Source organism: Cupressus sempervirens, chromosome 2, assembly GCF_028749045.1.
Source record: "Cupressus sempervirens isolate cs-2001-9-10 chromosome 2, ASM2874904v1, whole genome shotgun sequence".
Lineage (NCBI taxonomy): Eukaryota > Viridiplantae > Streptophyta > Pinopsida > Cupressales > Cupressaceae > Cupressus > Cupressus sempervirens.
This window is the reverse complement of record NC_143119.1, coordinates 178569356-178590340: the sequence shown is the minus strand read 5'-3', so window position 1 is coordinate 178590340 and position 20985 is coordinate 178569356. Positions and strand designations below refer to the sequence as shown.

The following is a 20985-nucleotide window of genomic DNA, read 5'->3' as shown; positions in this document are numbered from 1 at the left end:
TGGGTCCATATTGTTTGGAAGTGAGAAGTAATGAAGACCTTTCTTAGCAATGCATCTTCTACAAGCTATGTCTTTGTGTGAGGATCTTACAAGCATACCCAAGTAGTGCTCATTACATATATGGCATGTGTGCAAGTTGGACAATGCATCTAGCCTAGTTCTAAATGACTTAGTCATGTCTAAGAAGGAAGATGATGCATTGTAATCCATATTGGTATGTGGGAGTGGATGTGGAGCTTTATGTTATGGAGGGTGTGTTTGAAAGTGGGTACACAAAAAGATGACATGGTTGGTTGGAAGGCCTTCTATAGATAGACAATGTGGCTGATTTGATGTATGGTGGAGTCATTGCATGCATTGGAGCTTTTCCTCTCTATGATGAGCATAATACAAGCGGCTTCTCTTATGTGTATGTAGTTTAATGGGGTTATTGAAGTGTGAAAGGTTTATAGAAGTGTGCACATTTGAAAGTGGAGGTGGAGGGGTTTGTGATGGAAGTTGTGTTGAAATGCTTAGATTGGCTAATTGATGTGGGGTGGTAGTGGAAGGATGAGAGTAGGGTTGGAGTGTATGAACAAGAGAGATGGTGGAGGAAGATGCATGATGGATCCTACATTGTGCACTTATCTCAGCTCTATGTCTAGCATAATATAACCATCTTCTTTCATGTGATTGAAGAACAACAAGGCTAGTTAAGTTTGGTTGTCCATTGTAATCATGTACATTTAAGTCCATTATCTATAGTCCATAAAAGAAAAAAAACAAGTGATTAGTAACTATGATAAGTAATACTATATACAATTGTAGGAGCATGTGTGGTAGCAACAAACTTATTTGTTAATTTCATAGCAAGGTTTAAGGTGTTACAATTAATCATGTGTAGTTAACTAATTAAAATATCTTAAAATTATACTAAGAATTGTAGGATAAAGGTTATAGTAGTAATCTATGTGAATGTAGATTGAATTGGTCTCTATACAACATTAAATATAATTGTAAGCCTAAAAAAACCAAAATCATTAAGTTAAATATAACGAATATGAATATTAAGTATTCCAAAGTGTGTGGACATAAAAGTTCATTTTTTTTTAAAAAGGGACTCATAGATATGTACGCAAGAGAACTAGTAGCTACATTTGATGTTTTAATATAACCATATATAAATTGCTAACTATATGTCTAGTGTATGTAACAAGTTTTGAAGGGGCCTTGAAACCTTATACATAGTTAGTACACAAATAAGTAAAAGAAATAAAGTGAGTATGGAAGAATAAATAAGTAAAGAGGTACATGTAAAGGTATGTAGGATTGAGGTGCTAAGCATCACTCAGAAGACAAAATGAAGTAATACCTTGTAACCAAAAGTTGATTTCATTAGTTAAACCAAATTATGTAACATCATCAATAGTTGATTTCAAATATGTTTCATTGTTGTATGTTTCCATGTGGTTTGAAAGGGTAAAATGGAATTGATGGTACTACAAATTTTTTATGACAAACTCAACAAAATGTTCATTGTCGTGGTTAAATTGTAGTGTATATAGTTCCTTTCCAGGCATCCCAACAAGTTTAGTTGTAGCCTCATCAAAAGTTGTTTCAGAAAGACCACCTATGGAGTCTTCAATCTTTAATTGAAGAACATATCTATAGTTGCATTTTTGAGAAGTAAGTAGACATTTTGAACAAGACCAATGTCCATCAAAATTTTGATCTACTCTTTTTCTACATTTCTTACCCCCAATCACATTGGGACAAGCTGGAAGATGACACATTGTAATCCATATTGGTATGTGGGAGTGGATGTGGAGCTTTATGTTATGGAGGGTGTGTTTGAAAGGGGGTACACAAAAAGATGACATGGTTGGTTGGAAGGCCTTCTATAGATAGAAAATGTGGTTGATTTGATGTATGGTGGAGTCATTGCATGCAATGGAGCTTTTCCTCTCTATGATGAGCATAATACAAGCGGCTTCTCTTATGTGTATGTATTTTAATGGGGTTATTGAAGTGTGAAAGGTTTATAGAAGTGTGCACATTTGAAAGTGGAGGTGGAGGGGTTTGTGATGGAAGTTGTGTTGAAATGCTTAGATTGGCTAATTGATGTGGGGTGTTAGTGGAAGGATGAGAGTAGGGTTGGAGTGTATGAACAAGAGAGGTGGTGGAGGAAGATGCATGATGGATCCTACATCGTGCACTTATCTCAGCTCTATGGCTAGCATAATATAACCATCTTCTTTCATGTGATTGAAGAACAACAAGGCTAGTTAAGTTTGGTTTTCCATTGGAATCATGTACATTTAAGTCCATTATCTATAGTCCATAAAAGAAACAAAACAAATGATCAGTAACTATGATAAGTAATACTATATACAATTGTAGGAGCATGTGTGGTAGCAACAAACTTATTTGTTAATTTCATAGCAAGGTATAATGTGTTACAATTAATCATGTGTAGTTAACTAATTAAAATATCTAAAAATTATACTAAGAATTGTAGGATAAAGGTTATAGTAGTAATCTATGTGAATGTAGATTGAATTGGTCTCTATACAACATTAAATATATTTGTAAGCCTAAAAAAACCAAAAGCATTAAGTTAAATATAACGAATATGAATATTAAGTATTCCAAAGTGTGTGGACATAAAAGTTCATTTTTTTTTAAAAAGGGACTCATAGATATGTACGCAAGAGAACTAGTAGCTACATTTGATGTTTTAATATAACCATATATAAATTGTTAACTATATGTCTAGTGTATGTAACAAGTTTTGAAGGGGCCTTGAAACCTTATACATAGTTAGTACACAAATAAGTAAAATAAATAAAGTGAGTATGGAAGAATAAATAAGTAAAGAGGTACATGTAAAGGTATGTAGGATTGAGGTGCTAAGCATCACTCGAAAGACAAAATGAAGTAATACCTTGTAACCAAAAGATTATTTCATTAGTTAAACCAAATTATGTAACATCATCAATAGTTGATTTCAAATATGTTTCATTGTTGTATGTTTCCATGTGGTTTGAAAGGGTAAAATGGAATTGATGGTACTGCAAATTTTTAATGACAAACTCAACAAAATGTTCATTGTCGTGGTTAAATTGTAGTGTATATAGTTCCTTTCCAGGCATCCCAACAAGTTTAGTTGTAGCCTCATCAAAAGTTGTTGCCGAAAGACCACCTATGGAGTCTTTAATCTTTAATTGAAGAACATATCTATAGTTGCATTCTGGAGAAGTAAGTAGACATTTTGAACAAGACCAATGTCCATCAACATTTTGATCTACTCTTTTTCTACATTTCTTACCCCCAATCACATTGGGACAAGCTGGATAGCAAGTAGTTTTGGTCTTAATAAAAACCAAGGTTACTCTAACAATGCAGTGTAGTGGTTGTAATGTCCTTGAAGGATCTTCAGTGATAGATGAGATGGTATTTTGTTTTATGTTGGTGGATGGCCCTACAAAGTGTCTTCAGGGAAGGAGGAGATTTGAACCATTTGATGCAAACCAAGTTTGTAGTTTCTTTGTCTCATCAATATTAGGATTGATAAACAATTGTGATATTGCCAATATATTCACCACCTTACCATTGTATTCAGTAATGTGGTCATTTTTTATGGCAAGACAAATCACCTTTTGTAAATGATAATTTTTTTGGAGTTGACTACCTTCAATTTGGGTTGTTTTACTCCACAAAGTTACAATTATTGTTGATGAAGACATATCTATAAGTTTGAGACTCTACCTAAGGACTTTAGTTGCATCATTTTTTCATTTTATTGTAGCAAAATGATCAACACATATAACTATTCCAACAATATCTAGAGAAGTATTAACATTTTGAGACAAGATATATAGAATGTGTGTAAATGAGAAATGTAGTGTTGGAATTAACTAATCATCTTTAGAATGGTTGACCCTAGAATAATCATTCAACATGATTTCTATATCAGTATTAAGCTTATTATAAAAAAAAATTGCAGACTTGATAGCTCCACGAGATAATGTATACACACTTCCAAGTTGAATTTGTTGGAAATATTGGTCTGCTAGTTCATTGAAGCAAGTTATACATACTTTAGTTCTTTCTTTATCTATCATATCAAAACTAAACATATGCCCATTTCCTTTGTTGTTTTTGAAGTGGTGGATCTCCTTCTTTGCAGTAACACGACCTTGTATCATCCACTATGGTTGGAATGGATTCAAGCTTTGAATAGGAGAAATAGTAGTGGGGGCAGATTTTTTTATTAGGGATGCATGCAATCCAAACATCAATTTTGGAGGAGTACATGGAACGGATGTTGGAAATTATTTTTCTTTTGTGTATGTAACTAAAGAAGGTTGTTCCTTTTCTACAAATTTCTTAGGTTCTTTGAAGTACAAGGTGGGGTCACCAATTATTGCATGTGGACCAAGGAGACCAATAATTTGGAAACTACAATCCACCTACAGAAAAGAGAAGAAACGTATATTAAGTATAGTTGATACTTGGATGGAACAACAAAATTGGTTTATTCTAAGAAAGTTTAGACAATAGGTGGCTTACTTTGATGAACAAATGGTAGGAATAGTATATGAAGTAAATTGGATAATAGTACCCTTTTGAATCTGTCATGTTGTGACAAGGCTAGTGTACTTTCTTGCCAAGGTTGCTTTTTGTAAGTGGATCCCATCTGAGAGCTCTATCTTGTATCTAGTTGTTGATTGAGTTGTATGACCAATTGGTGCAAGAAAAAAAACTTGAAGAAATGGATGCACTTCTAAGTTGTCACTATTGAGAAGTTTAATAGAATCTTTAATGAGAGATGAAGCCATAACTAAATGGTAAATCATAATGAACATATTATTAGTCAAGAGGTCTTAAGCATTGTTTAGAATAAAAAGAAGAATAAATATTCTATATTAAAGAGCATGGAAGAAAAGAATGGTATACAAGGAAATGATGTTTGTTTAAACATCGAACCACAAGCAATAGTAATGTATAAGTAGAAGATTATGAAGAAAAAGGCAATAGAAAAATTGTAGGTTGTCATATATTTAATAACATGTTTTAAATTTGTTGGAAAATTATTTCTTTGTGCAAATAGGTATAATAAATTAGTATTAAGTTGGGCTAACACAATTTGCAAGGAAAAACATAGCAAAGATAGAAAGAGGCACCTTCAAGCAACAAGAAGATGAAAGTATGATGTAGAACTTGTAAATGATAGGTACAATAAATCCTACAATACAAAATAGGGAAGAAAAAGTTAGATATAATAGATATAAATGGGAAGAAATTGCGGAACATGGGCTATGATAGTTTAGATTAATAATATTAGTTTGTCAAAAAATAATTTAAAAGCAAGGGTATTGTCATACCATCAATAAAAATGGTTAATAAATATCCAAAATTTGCATAGAATAAATGTACTTTAACCTATAACTAATGTAGTGGTGTAATTATTTTTAAAAATAATGAATACTTCAATGAAACAAATTATAAAACAACTATAAAGAAAAAATTAATATGACAAAATAAAGGATAGAGTAATTAATTTGAATGGTCTAAAAAAATTAAGTGTATAGTGTATTATTTTGAATGTTCTAATAAGTAATAGTAATGCTTATAGTTTTTTGAGTAGACTAATTTTATTATGAAGTATTTAGAATGAGGGATAGATTCAAATTTAACTTCTTGCAAATATGACAATAATATAAAAATGTATATATGAAAATTTGAATATACTATTTTCTAATAGATAAAAACTATAGTATTAAATGAAGAGTAAAATGTACTTTATAGTTTGCAAAATTTAGAAATGCAAAATAATATAATATATTGTTACAATTTATTTAAATACAATAAGTAGAAATAACCAGCCATAGTCATCTATATTGATAGGGTGTACTCATTCAGGTTTTTAGGTAATGGAATTTTGTTCCATAATGTCGTAATGTGAGAAAAAACAATGTATAAATATAAATAGAGCATTTGACAAAGGAGGATTTTTTGTAAAAATATTCTGAAATAAATTATTTATGACACATTTGATGAAGAGTCTCTAGGAATCAAAATACAAAGTTTGTGTTCAGTGTGCACACATAGATATTATAGAAGATGTAAGAAGGGAAATAGGTCCATGTAGTAGATCAAAGAAATTACAACATCTAGAAGTGAATAACCATACAATCTAATGAGTTCAACAATGTCCAATGTCAATTTGAAGGCTACATAGGATATTAAATCCATAACAAATAGCTAAGTGCAGTTGAGATAGTCTTGGAATGCACGATGAATAAGTGGAGCATTGCCTTGTTGATAGTATTCATTAGCGTGCATTTCCCTCGGGAAAGTATAGAATCCAAGTAAATATATCATAATGGCCCTAAATTTTTTCAAGCATCTCATGTATAGCCAAAACTTTTCTTTCTTTAACATCACATGTATTTCGACATATTACTTTTACTTGTTGAATATTGGTATCAAAAGCTAGATTAATTGAACTTGTGTAATGCTCATTCCTTTTTTTTGGATACCCTTCATAGTTGATGGATGAGTATGAGGAAAATGATGAATGTGAATACTTATATCAGACATGCTACTTGATATATCTATAATTTGGTGTTGAAGTGGATTATGTACCATGACCTATAAAATATTTGCAATGTTAAATATATGATGGAATAGAAATTGTACAATATTTTGGGTTGATGGGCTGCAATATATACATTTAAAAAAAACTATATATATATATATATATATATATATATATATATATATATGAAGAAAAAAAAATTTAAAATGTAAAACCAACATTTTGAGATAGCTTCTTGTAATTCATATAATCAAATATTGTAATGAAAAGAACTTATTGAACATAGGATTTGAAGATCAACATGTATAACCAACCTTTCTTCCTATCAAAACATCATTTACCCATATCAAAATAATTTAAATTTCTAATCAAAACCCAACAATGCAATAATATATTTGTTAACTAAATAGAAAGTAAATTTTTTCATACGATGTATAAGTATTGATCTAAAATGAGTAATTTTATATAAATCTTGTGTCCTATTAATAAGAACAAAATTATCAAATATGATTATTGTAATGTCCATAGCACATGGAAAAATAAGATGTACTACCTTCCTAAGCTTTGGTTTTATGATGACAAGCCTACAAGGATACCCCACTAGTAAATTTAGCCCTAAATTTTGACGAGAAAAGGTTGAAATTGTGACTAGAGTTGGTCAAATAGATGACTAAACCTATCATCAATCTTTTTTAGTCAATTTTTCATCACAGTAACTATGCATCAAAATTTTGACTCAAAAAAGGTCGACTTATCGACACAACTTTTGTCGATTTCCTTAGTCCAGCTCGTACTTTCATTTCCTCATTTGCATCCATCGCTGCTCAAAATTTTGACATACACCCCTTGAATTTTTCAACAGTAAAGCCAAATGTTCAACGACAAAAAAGACCAACTATCATTGAAATTGTGACCAAGATCCCCTTCAAATACTATCAAAATTATGACCAAGACCCCTTAATTTTCTATGGTGGTACTATACATGCAATGGCAAAGGGAAGACATTTTGGTTGAAATTGAGACCAATGCTTGGTAGAAATTTAGATGAGCTATGCCAATTATTGGAAAAGCTTTTCTCTCATAGGAGCCTTCTAAACTGCACAAAATTGGATTCTAAAGCATAATTGCTCAGTGTGAAACTCAGGGTATCGTACACATTTCTACCTCCACACCATTGTTTCATTCATATCACATGATTTATTTCATACAGAATAATGGGAAGGAGGAAGAAATTTGCACGATATCCTAAGTCTCCATCGAGAAATTGTGCTTTAGAATAAAATTTTGTGTAGTTTAAAAGGCTCCTATGAGAGCAAAGCCTTTGCAATAATTGGCATAGCCTATCTAAATTTTGGTTCTTGAGACATTGTTGCTTGTGAAGACTATAGGGAAAAATAAAATTAGGAAAGAATTATTTATCAGGAATGAAAGCCAATAACACTAACTAATCTCTATTTTTCAAATAGATAAATGTGACAAAAAAACTTACAGTCCAATCACATCTTCATAAGAGCGCATATATAACTATAAACCCTTATTTGGCTACTTGTTGATAAATTCCTTGGAAAGAGAATCCAAGACATAATATTAATATGCAATCAATCACTAAGCCTATTTCTAGCAATTGAACTATACTATAGAAATAAAAAGTTGCCTTAAAATTAACACCTCACTAGTTGTAGTTCATTTGCATCCATAATGGCTTCACAAAAGTTGAAAGCTTACCATTTTTCAAGAACACAAAAGGCACTCATAGTTTAGCTACATCAATAAAAGTAAAGTTATTTGAATGTTCAAAAAATGTGAAACTTCCACTTAATAGCTAGAAAAGCCATATTTCCTTAGTATACATCATCTTTGATGGAATGTTCATAAGTGAATAATTTTCTCTAAAAGCCCAAACTTATGTACAAAGAAGCACCATGCTCTTGAAGATATATATATAGGTTACAAGACTGATATATCAAAAGGAGAACCGCGAGGGCAAGAGACTATCATCAATATCGATTGTGGAGTTATAGATAGGTAAGTGATATACATAGAAAGGTAGTACAAGGAACCATTTGCCTTGTTCTAATATGATGAACTACCTTGGAGTTGGTTCTAAACCTTGATTTCTTAATGTTGGATTTGATCCAACGGTACCATTATTTGGAGGAGGTCCCACACCCCACTTTCCTATTGATTCTAGAGGCTCAATGACATAAACTCCTTCGTCAATCATTCCAAGAGTGAACTAATTTGAGTTAGATGGATGCGATGCAATTACTAGAGGATAGGCACTACATGAATAATCAAAGGATACATTTTGAGTTAAATCATAAAATATGAGAAGGTTGTCACATGAATATACCGCACTTGAAATGGGAGTAGATAGAGAATCATGAGGTGTCAACTACAGTACAAACAAATGTGATATCAGTTTACACTCACATAGAGAAGGTAGCTTATATCATTATCATTTACTAACTTTGAATTCTAAATTGTTAACAAAGACTTACATAATGCAAATGGTCAAACTTAGAAGCATAATAAATAGCAAGCTGGCTCTCATTAACAACCAATAAGAGAACTTGATCATTATGGAACTATACACTTGTATCCCCAACCAATGGTGATGATCTTCTTGTTTTCACTTGTAAAAATTTTGACTTTAGCTTCCCCCATCTATCAATGCTCTAGAAATAGAGCTGCTAGAACATTGCCTAAACATCTCGTAATTTGAATCTATACACATGCAAATGTATAAAATGAGATGGCAATGGATATACAAAATGAAGACAAACTTGGGCATTGGCCCTAGAAGATACCAATACATTCAAAGTGCATTAAAATGCCAAGCCTATAATTTTCCTTTGGTGGCCTTTAAGCTTCATTTTTACCTGGTTAGTTTAAACAAGTTTTGAAAAGAAATAAGTTAGAATTTCATCATATTGAATGACCCCAAATGCTCTTCCTATAAAATAAACACCAAAACAAAATGAATAGAATGAGGATAGTTCGCTTTGACTGTGTATAACATTTTTGCATCGACTTTGTAATTCATATTTTAGAATCTATAATCTAAACAGTGAATTTGTCAAAAAGAGAACTACCATGATGTATCATTTAGTATAGTGAGCTTGAAAAGAAACAAAAAGTCATGCTAGATCATAAATATAATTTCAAAGATACCTACAATCAAGTCTACAAGCTTTCCAATTTAAGATACAAATTAAGACTTTTTCATATGAGTGTGGTCAAGTTTCTAATGGATCGGACAAGATAATGGGCTAGAAAAGAGAAAAGTTATGATGATAGACAAAGCTATGATTTCTAATTCTGAGTTTACAAAAATACACAATCAACTCAAAAAATGAAAATTCAGAGCGAATAAAGATTCTGTTTATAAGTAGTTTTCTTAATGTACACTATTTTTCTCAGAATTTAATGAATTTCAAAGATTTTGATATGACTTCATAAATCTCTTTTGCATCAATATTTATGATTTATTAACAAGACATTATGGAAATGGCACATACTCCATTATCTATCATGATCAATAAAGGAAGTTAGAGAACATGAAAGTTGTGATGGTAGATCATAGAACATGATCTAAAATATTGATAGGAAAAAATGATAAAAATAACTGAATTTGAAAACAAATTAGGTTGTCTTATTTTCTTGGTCTATGATAAAGATTTTCAAAGAGTTCAAACACCCATCAATATAATGAATTTTTAAAAAAATTTAAAAAATCCTGACAATGGATTGTAAAAACATGGATCATACTCTATAATGCATTATTAAAACAATGATCTAGAAAAGACAAGGTGATAGTGGATCATAGAAAATGTTGACATAGATAAAATATATGCAAACAATTTCCAGAGCATTCAATTTTGAAATAAATTTGGCAATCATACTCTATAGATCTACATTAAAGACCTTAAATATTTGAATTATTATCTATATTGAAGATACTAAGCTAGATAAGAAAAGTTTGATACATAGATCATAGAATTTTGGCATCATACTATGTGATGCATCAAAATAATAAATCACAAAGGAAGAAAGCTATACTAATGGATTGCAAGAATGAAATCTAGAAACCTCCCAAAAATAAATCAATAATGTACAACTTCATTCATCCAAAATTTGAATAAAATCACTATTCTATAGAGGTGCAAATTGACTGATTGTGAAATAGAGAAACTATTCTACAAGCTTTTCCAAACTAGTTTTTTCAACTTATTTTCAAGTTCTTCCAAACAACTCTCCAAAAACATTAGGGTTTTAGATACCCTTTACAAATTTATACAACATATATCAAATTCAACAACATTTATTTTGAACCAATACCTCAGACCAAACCCTGCTACCCCTTTCAAGAGTTCCAATTAGGCTACTTTTACAAAGAAAATTGTCTTTCATTTTGCAACCAAGTTCTTAAATTTTGCACAATGTCTCAATTTATTGCCAAACCACATATTCTTGCACCAGTTTACTTAGCCATACTCATTTTATGCATTAACTCCCAAACTCTCACTATTAAGCCTCAAACTAGGGCATCATGAAACTAAGCCTCCACTTACCTTCAAACCCACCTAAACGACCCCTCACCATGTCCTTAACATAAGAAAAAATCTATCATAAAACAATACGTCTATGTGGAATGTAAGGAATCTTGGCAATAAAGAATATAACCGTTTCCACATAACCCATAATAAATCTAAAATAAACACGGAATTAAAATCTGCATGCAAGAGAATAGAAAACATACCCACAAAATTGTGATACAAGATATATCCTGGGAAACCCTCATTGAGGGAAAAACCCACCCTCCAAAAGCATCCATCACCATGTATTATTCAGCAAAAATACCATTGCCATACAACCATGGAAGCCTTCATGGCCATAGCCACAACCGAGCAAACTATGTGAACAAGCATGAATCCACACATCCCATGCCATGCTTTCAACCTTCACAAATGCTCCCTTGGCTAACCTGTCAAGCCTTGTCCTACTCGACTCTTGCCTTTTGTCTTCTCCTTGTCACTCTTTCTCACTCTCTACAACAACTACCCTTGTGGCTGCTTATATAGTAGCAAGTCCCACAAAACCACTTAGCGGTATTACATAAACCATGTGCTAAAACCATGTGCTACCTAACCCACTGACCCCACATTTAATATTGGGTATTTAATTCTTTTCCCCAATATTAAATAATTACATAAAATATTTTTACAATTTTACAATACAACTCATCAAAAATATTCCATGGGAATCTTTACATGTTGCACGTCCATCTAGGTACAACATTACATAATAAAAATAAAATAATAAAATAACAATATTATGCAATGTGTGCAGCACCCATTATCTCAACAATCTCCCACTTGTTGTATACATTGCATAGGGTCAATCCGTAGCCACATAAATGAACAAGGGAACAATCCCTCCAAGCACATCCACCATCATGGATCAAAAAAACACCAAGTGCTCCATCCTAGTACCCGCAACAAAATCAAAGTATCCAGCATCTCAAACATGAATGATCTCACCTCCTATTATGCCACTCCCACTAGACATACATAGAATCCATCCAAAGAGAAAACCACCCAACCTGTCGCATTAGAAGATCATAAAATCCTCTACCAACTAAAATTCCAAGCACAAAAAACCTGATCCAAAGGTAATCACATGTATCCATAGTTGTCAAAATATCCATAGCTGAAATAGCACCCACAGCAAGTGCCAAACCCATCCAACTATCCATACCTCAAAGGTATAACAAGTGAATCTCATATCACCGACATATCCAATCTACAACCTACAATCACAAGCCTCAAGAGAAATACCTACCACATATATACCAAGAAGCTCCCACTGCAAAAGATAATGTCAAATCTATAACCAATCCACTCACAACATCTCAAAGAAGTGAATCCATGTAGTATCAAGGACATCAACAATACATAAACCAATATCCTACAAGAACAAGTCTCCAATAGTCTCCCAAATTCTCCACAACCAACAAAGGAAAGAGATAAAGAAATAACCATGTCATCTCTCACATGAAAAACATGAGCACAAACCAGTGATCACAATCTCTAAACAATCTCAAATCCAATATAGGCAAAACTGAACATCCAAGAAGATAACCAAGACCAGAGAAACCATGCAAATCATAACCTGTATCATGTCCTTCTACACACACCTCTAGATGTAAACTGTGCAAGTATGATCTCCTCCATAAAACCCCAACAAGAAGCCTCAACAACACCCAAACCATACCATATAACTAATCATGGATGTAAGTCTCTCACAAGAAGATCAAACTCAATAAACTCATTCCTAAACCAAGGAATAACCATTCCTAATCCAAGGAATATGCCCAATATAAAACCATCTCCCAAACTCAACCAGCATAACAACATATGCACATGGAGATAACTAATGCTTAACCATCTCTCAAATGAACCCTCCAGAACTAACTCATGTACCATAGCTCAAGATCCATATCCATGAAAGAGAAGCATAAATATAATGCAACTGAGAGAAAAAATGAGCTATACCTCTCAAGTAGCAAACTGCCGAGTAGACCAAGAGTGGAGAATGAGAATGCTCATCAAGATACCCAAGTCTCCAACCAAGACTCATCTAAGAACAATCTCCTCTCAAGTCCATATCAGGTGACTGCCCCTCGGACTTCCTGCTGAAACCATCAACCGTCCCAACAAATACTTCTCTAATCCAAGAGAAATCAGCATCACCACCGTCTCTAAGTATCCATGAGCACCTGTAACCAATCAATCCATGCCAACTCCAAATGCAACATAGCAATATCATGAAGTTTCCAGCTTATGATCAGTGTACTCAATACCAAGAAACTAAACCAAGATCAATGTCAAAGTTCCAACCATGGCCTCAGGAACATAAACATGACAACATGATCTTACCATCTCAACTAAAGAGATAACATGCTCCATATGAACATATCGTAACATGTCACAACTCTAAACGCGTATCAAGAGTATACCATGACATAATAATGAAACCATCCTCATACTAAGGATAACATGCCAAATAAAAGCATAAACCACACCTTTGCTAAGAACCCTATGAGTCCTCAAGATGCAACCATCTCCACACACCATGAAGAAAACCATCTCCACATACCATGAAGATAACCAAGAACTCCATGAGTCCTCAAGATCTAACCATCTTCAAACACCATGAAGATAACAAGTGCACCATGCAAATGTCAAAGATGCTTCTGCAACAACAGGATCTAAGACAAACCTCCAACATCTGCAAACACTCAATAAATATATCAATGCCAAAAAACTCCCACTCAACCATGGTACCAAGTCACCTATGGCATTATAAAATCTATCTCCTATATGAAAAACCAAATCAAACCAAGAACTAATCCTGCACTGTCACCCCATCATTGTGACAAGCTCCCACTAAACTGTGTATCCAAGCTATCCATGACATATGATGAACAAATCCATCCTCTAACCATGAGAATCAACCAAGGCATCAAACCATCAAAGAACTCAAAGTGCACATCATGAGCTCCTCAAAAGAAACCAAATAACCATGATCCTCAAACAAGAAGATATACCACCATAACTGAATCAGAAAATCCAAGCTAATAAACATCAAGGATGTACCTATATAACCAAACATGTCATGCCAAAATCCATGACACCATGATCACATCCATGAACTGAGCATCTGGCTCTCAATATGTCCAACCTGTCAACATAGTCAACCACAATTCTCCACCATGACTATACCTAGTAACAACATCTCATCCCTTCTACATGAAGAAAATATTAAATCATGTGACTAAGGGCATAGACAACCCAAATCCAAGCCACCAATCTGAATATGCATCAATAATGAAAGATCAATGGGCAAAGACAACCCATAACCAAGCTATAAATGCAACCTGTAAGTATAGACCACTTACAACACTGCACAACTTGTAGACCCAACAAGTCATCATGCATATCCAAACCAAACACTGATAAGCACATCATCATGAGACCAAACTAGAATATGAACTGAGTATAAAATGACATCAAATCTTAAATCTTTCAATGCCATAAACTCACAATGTTACCATAGTCAAAATATACCTATAAATTGTTCAGATCAATATATCAATAAATAAATCATGCCAAACCTGCACCAAATTTGAACCAATGTGTAGATCTCTCCAAGAGCTTTCCGTTGACTACTCGAAGTCCAAAATTAGACTCCGTATGCCCAAGTTATGCCCTAATCCGTGCTCAAAATAAATAACATCTGACTTTAGGGCTCTGAAAACTTGACAAAATTTCAAAATCATAGAACCAAACCTATAACATCTTGTAGTACTCTGAATTAGCTTTCCAATGCCTATAAGAACTCTGAAATCCGATATTCTGAGAGAAAGTTATGGTCGTTTTACTAAGACAGTCTTTTTACCATTTTTAGTATGATTTTTCATTTTTTATTTTTTTCAGTGACGAAAATTCCGACGGGATTAAATTTGACGGCCATCATGGGCTAAAACTGAAAAACTCTTTCATTTTCTCTTAACATGGCCAAACTAGGGCATATTATATATCAAAATTTATGGAAATGTCGACCCGGATCCAATGGTGAGGTCTGTTTTTACCCAAGAGGTCATTTTTGCAAGCTACCCACCAAAACCCTCATTTAAATGAAACATCCGAAAAAACCTTTTTGTCCAACAATTTCCCATGCCCAAATATTTTAACATCCCATCATAATAGCAAATCCAAAACCCTCAGATCTACAATAAATCATTCATATATCTTGCCCTTTGTTTTATCCTCTCATGCATTCCCATGGAGTCAATCTAGGGTTACAATAATAAAACCATAGCTCTGATACCACTTGTAAGGAAACTTGGCAATAAAGAATATAATCGTTTCCACATAACCCATAATAAATCTAAAATAAACACGGAATTAAAATCCACATGCAAGAGAATAAAAAACATACCCACAAAATTGTGACACAAGATATACCCTGGGAAACCCTCATTGAGGGAAAAAACCACCCTCCAAAAGCATCCATCACCATGTATTATTCAGCAAAAATACCATTGCCATACAACCATGGAAGCCTTCATGGCCATAGCCACAACCGAGCAAACTATGTGAACAAGCATGAATCCACACATCCCATGCCATGCTTTCAACCTTCACAAATGCTCCCTTGGCTAACCTGTCAAGCCTTGTCCCGCTTGACTCTTGCCTTTTGTCTTCTCCTTGTCACTCTTTCTCACTCTCTACAACAACTACCCTTGTGGCTGCTTATATAGTAGCAAGTCCCACAAAACCACTTAGTGGTATTACATAAACCATGTGCTAAAACCATGTGCTACCTAACCCACTGACCCCACATTTAATATTGGACATTTAATTATTTTCCCCAATATTAAATAACTACATATATATTTTTACAATTTTACAATACAACTCATCAAAAATATTCCATGGAAATCTTTACATGTTGCACATCCATCTAGGTACAACATTACATAATAAAAATAAAATAATAAAATAACAATATTATGCAATGTGTGCAACACCCATTATTTAATAGTGAGAGTTTGGGAGTTAATGCACAAAATGAGTATGGCTAAGTAAACTGGTGCAAGAATATGTGGTTCGGCAATAAATTGAGACATTGTGCAAAATTTAAGAACTTGGTTGCAAGATGAAAGACAATTTTCTTTGTAAAAGTAGCCTAATTGGAACTCTTGAAAGGGGTAGTAGGGTTTGGTCTGAGGTATTGGTTCAAAATAAATGTTGTTGAATTTGATATATGTTGTATAAATTTGTAAAGGGTATCTAAAACCCTAATGTTTTTGGAGAGTTGTTTGGAAGAACTTGAAAATAACTAGTTTTTTCAACTTATTTTCAAGTTCTTCCAAACAACTCTCCAAAAACATTAGGGTTTTAGATACCCTTTACAAATTTATACAACATATATCAAATTCAACAACATTTATTTTGAACCAATACCTCAAACCAAACCCTGCTACCCCTTTCAAGAGTTCCAATTAGGCTACTTTTACAAAGAAAATTGTCTTTCATCTTGCAACCAAGTTCTTAAATTTTGCACAATGTGTCAATTTATTGCCGAACCACATATTCTTGCACCAGTTTACTTAGCCATACTCATTTTATGCATTAACTCCCAAACTCTCACTATTAAGCCTCAAACTAGGGCATCATGAAACTAAGCCTCCACTTACCTTCAAACCCACCTAAAGGACCCCTCACCATGTCCTTAACATAAGAAAAAATCTATCATAAAAAAATACGTCTATGTGGACAACTTGACCAATCCAATAGTTGCTCACACATTCCATTTACCTTTCTTGAAGATTTCAAGGGAAAATATATTCATAATAGTACTAGAGATGACCACAAAGTTTTGAAAGGTGGTTGGCTACCTCAATGTTTTTAAATCCCAATCATATATGTATATGTTTAATTCACTGATCCATTCGATATACATTAAATACTATACATTCCACATGGACATGATGGTTCACCATGCTCAATTTTAGATTTGATGTCCTATCTGTAACTTAAATGGGCAGATTAGAGGATGTTACTCTAACATTTCTCCATAATTTAAAATTTGAATGCTCAATTATGAAAGGGGTCATTTTCTCTTATAAATAATTCATTAGTACCTACTTTCAATCATTCAACTCATAGCACCTCTTTATTGCCTGAGTGTCTTTAGATTCTCTCCCTTTTGACCATGTTACTAGGTCTTCTATTCTCTTTCTTGGTAGAATTTTTTCAACACCTATTTCCTTCTATAGTTATGGTTCTACATAGAAAAATCACTTCAATCTATAATATACACTAATCTGAGTCTCTAAGGCCCAACTCTAAAATGTTGCTCAAACATTCTTGTTAAATAACAAGAGCGATGGGAGTTGAGATCACCATCTATTGCAACAAAGAAATTACTTGAATCTCCTATCTACAACAATCTTGTGATGACTTCAAACCAATTTATTTGAAGCCTTGTTGGCAGAAATTTCAAAATACAACTTGTAGAATACCATTCATTTGCAACTTATAAGATTTAACAATTTCAATAGTTGGAAAAGATACATGTTCCAATTGATTAAGGCAATGCCTCTAAAACCAATTAGAATGTTCTTGTGCTATATACATCACACTTGAAACATGTTGTGATTCATTCCAACAATGTTATCACTAAGCTGCATCGCATGAATGATTTTTATGGCTAATTAAGCTGCTCAATGATCCTTCACAAAGGACACAATCATTTCCATTCTAGGTACATACATTATGAAATTATAAGTGATTTTCAAAAGTTCCCTATTTGAAATGACAATAGTCTACTTCATATGCATCTTTACAAATTTAGGTTAGAAATAATTTGGCTGAATTTTTATTCTCCAGCATTACACCACCTTATTCTAATCATTTACATTGCCTTCCAACTACTACTCCTAGAATTTATCATAGACTTCACTGCACTTCATCAACCAATAGAAGTGGTCCTTTATTGAAACATTCAACCCAAAACTAAAGTTAGGTTGAAAATTAATCCAAGATATCAACACAAAGTCATAGAGCTTCTTTCACTTCAATCAATATTTCACCAACTCAATGCAATTTACATAGAAAGAAAACATAATAGAAAACATAATCATTTCTTTAATCAAAGTGACCTAAGGTTTGTTGAGAAAAATGTGTCTTAACCTTATGACTTTTCTAGATAATTCTAAAAATGTATCATCACATATAGGTCACTAATTGAGATTTAAGGGTAGCTCTTTGAAGAAATATAGAATAATGGTGATTTATTGCATAGAATCCTAGGTTAAAGCTAGTAACAACATCTATGGAATATCTTCAATATAATTTTGAAAAAGTACATTTTTACTTGACAAAAGAAAAAATAATTTTGAAGGCACTATTGAGATCTCTCCTTCTATAGTGAGGGGTCTGTAACAACTTGTGGTCTAAATTCTAGCTTAAGGTAATTTGTGAGTAGCTCTTCATACATTTCATAATAGGATATCATTCGAAATCCCCATTTATCTTTCACTTGTCTGTAGAGGTTAAGATTCATCTCTGGAATAAGAAATCCATCTTCATAGTGAGAATTACATGGAGTACAGGAAGCATCTAGTGCTGAAAACACATCTAACATTTCTCCATTCAAGCACTCTTACAACTAGTGAGAGATAGTATTAAAATAGGAAAATTTGAGTGAATTATTTTATTGATCTAACCTTTGGATTCCAAGACAAGAGAGAATTGAAAGTAACTGTAACAAGCCAACCCCCCAAACCAAGTAACAAAAGACACCAAGCTACCAACATTGCCCCTCATATTTATAGGAAATATTTGCATCAAACCATGTTGGAATATTCAAATATGGAAAGAGTACTTATGGGGGGGGGGGGGGGGGGGGATGGTGAATCATAAGTACCATATTTTAGCAAATAAAACTTTTAACTGAAAGTAAATTGCATGCATGTAAATAAAACATGAAATTTAACACATGCATCAATAACTCATAACACTGGAATTTGGTAACCAAGAAACCCTCCAGGAATAAGAAGGTAAAACTGGGGTAGGGATGATACCCACAAAAATTACTGCAGCAATATTGTTCAACCGCTTCTGATGGTCTACCCTGTTAAAGGCTTTACACTGTGTCAATAGTGACCTAGTTAGAGGATTTCAAATACTTAACATGAAGTGTCACCCTATTAAAGGATTTAGTCACCTAATTAAGGATTTACAAAATAGCTGTTAAGCTAACCTATCACCGTAGGATTTTCATTCTAATACAATTACTAAAGAGTATTAGGTATCATGAACCTGATAGATTACAATCCTTGATTTCTGAATGCAGGCACATGTTCCACTTTCTCTAATCTTGATCCTTTAGTGATCTGATAATCCTCACTTCTGAAAATAGAATTCCTTGTGCACCCTTGTATGTCTTTTCACACCTCTACTTTACAGTGTATGTATTTAGGGTTAGGTATGGATCTACGATCCATATTCAATCTTCATTTTTCGCTTATTGTTTTCACTTCTTCTATTGGTTGCATGCCTTCATCATTTTTCTTATTGGTTGCATGTAGATTGCATAGGAAATATAAAAGATTCTATCTCATCATTAAATCCTTTGAGATTTACTTTATGTCGGCTACAAAAACTATTTGCATCATAGTTTTTGCAATCACAAACTCTTATGCTGATATACTAAGTTACTCAGCTCCTGAAGTATTGCTGATACTCGGCACATGTTGTTTCCTAGATAGCTTGGCACTTAAAAAAAATTGTATCACTTGACACCTTATGTTACTTGGCACCTGATCTTCACTCGAAATCTGATCTTCATTCGGTATTTGATCTTTACTCGGTATCTGATCTTTTACTTGGTATCTGATCTTCACTCGGTATCTAATCTTCACTCAGCATCTAAAAACTACTTGGCACATGAAGATTACTCAGCATGCATGGTGTACTCGGTTCCAATGTGGAATGTGATTAAGTGTGTTGGCACTCAAGTGTCAAAAACCATTATGAGGTTAACAATCTCCCCCTTTGACATGAGTGACAAAAAAACTTAACTGACCTTATAAGTACATTTAATAATATGATTGGTATATACAGAGTTTAAAGAAAACTTGATCAAAATTTGTAACTTACAATATATACCTCAAAAATTTTATAACTCCCCCTGAGTTGATTGTGCCTTATCTGTGTATCAATCAAGCTCCTCCTTTGTATCTTTTGTCATTTTATAATTTTATAACTTCCCCATTAATTTATCTCATAATATCTGTATCTCCCCCTATTATGTCTGTTTTCTCCCCCTTTTTGACACTTATGTCAAAGAATATTTAAGGGTTAAGACCATATTTAGCCAAAAATGTGTTGTTTACCTCCATAATCATCTTGAGAGTTGCATCCCAATTGTTCAAAGCAATTTCCAATGACTTATGCTGGATGGCAGTCTTGGCAGCAAGATGAATAAGTCCATCTAATGTAGAAAGATTTGGGTCTTTCTTGAGAACGGTTTCAGCATATACTTGCTCTTAATGGAGTATCTCTAAATGTGGTGTAATGGAGGACTAGAGCTTTATTAATTTGGCCTTGATATTAGCCTCATCTGCTGTTAATACAACTATTTCTTTGTGAGTGTGAAGCGATTGAGAAAAAGGCTTCTCACTTTGCGCTGGATCATTTGGTAGTTGCATGCTTGAAATGTTTAAATTTCTTTCCAAGCTCAGTATCTTTTGGCTTGTTTCTTGTGTGAAGTATGAAAAATTTCACAACTTTTTGTACAGTGAGAATATATTCTCAAGTACCTTT

The 20985-nt window shown here is 33.2% G+C and overlaps 1 pseudogene; it reads right to left on the bottom strand.

Moving 5' to 3' along the window:
- LOC149571655 (rust resistance kinase Lr10 pseudogene) overlaps positions 1-11188 on the bottom strand; it is a 66113-nt pseudogene extending 54925 nt beyond the window's left edge.
- Positions 11189-20985: the final 9797 nt, after the last annotated feature.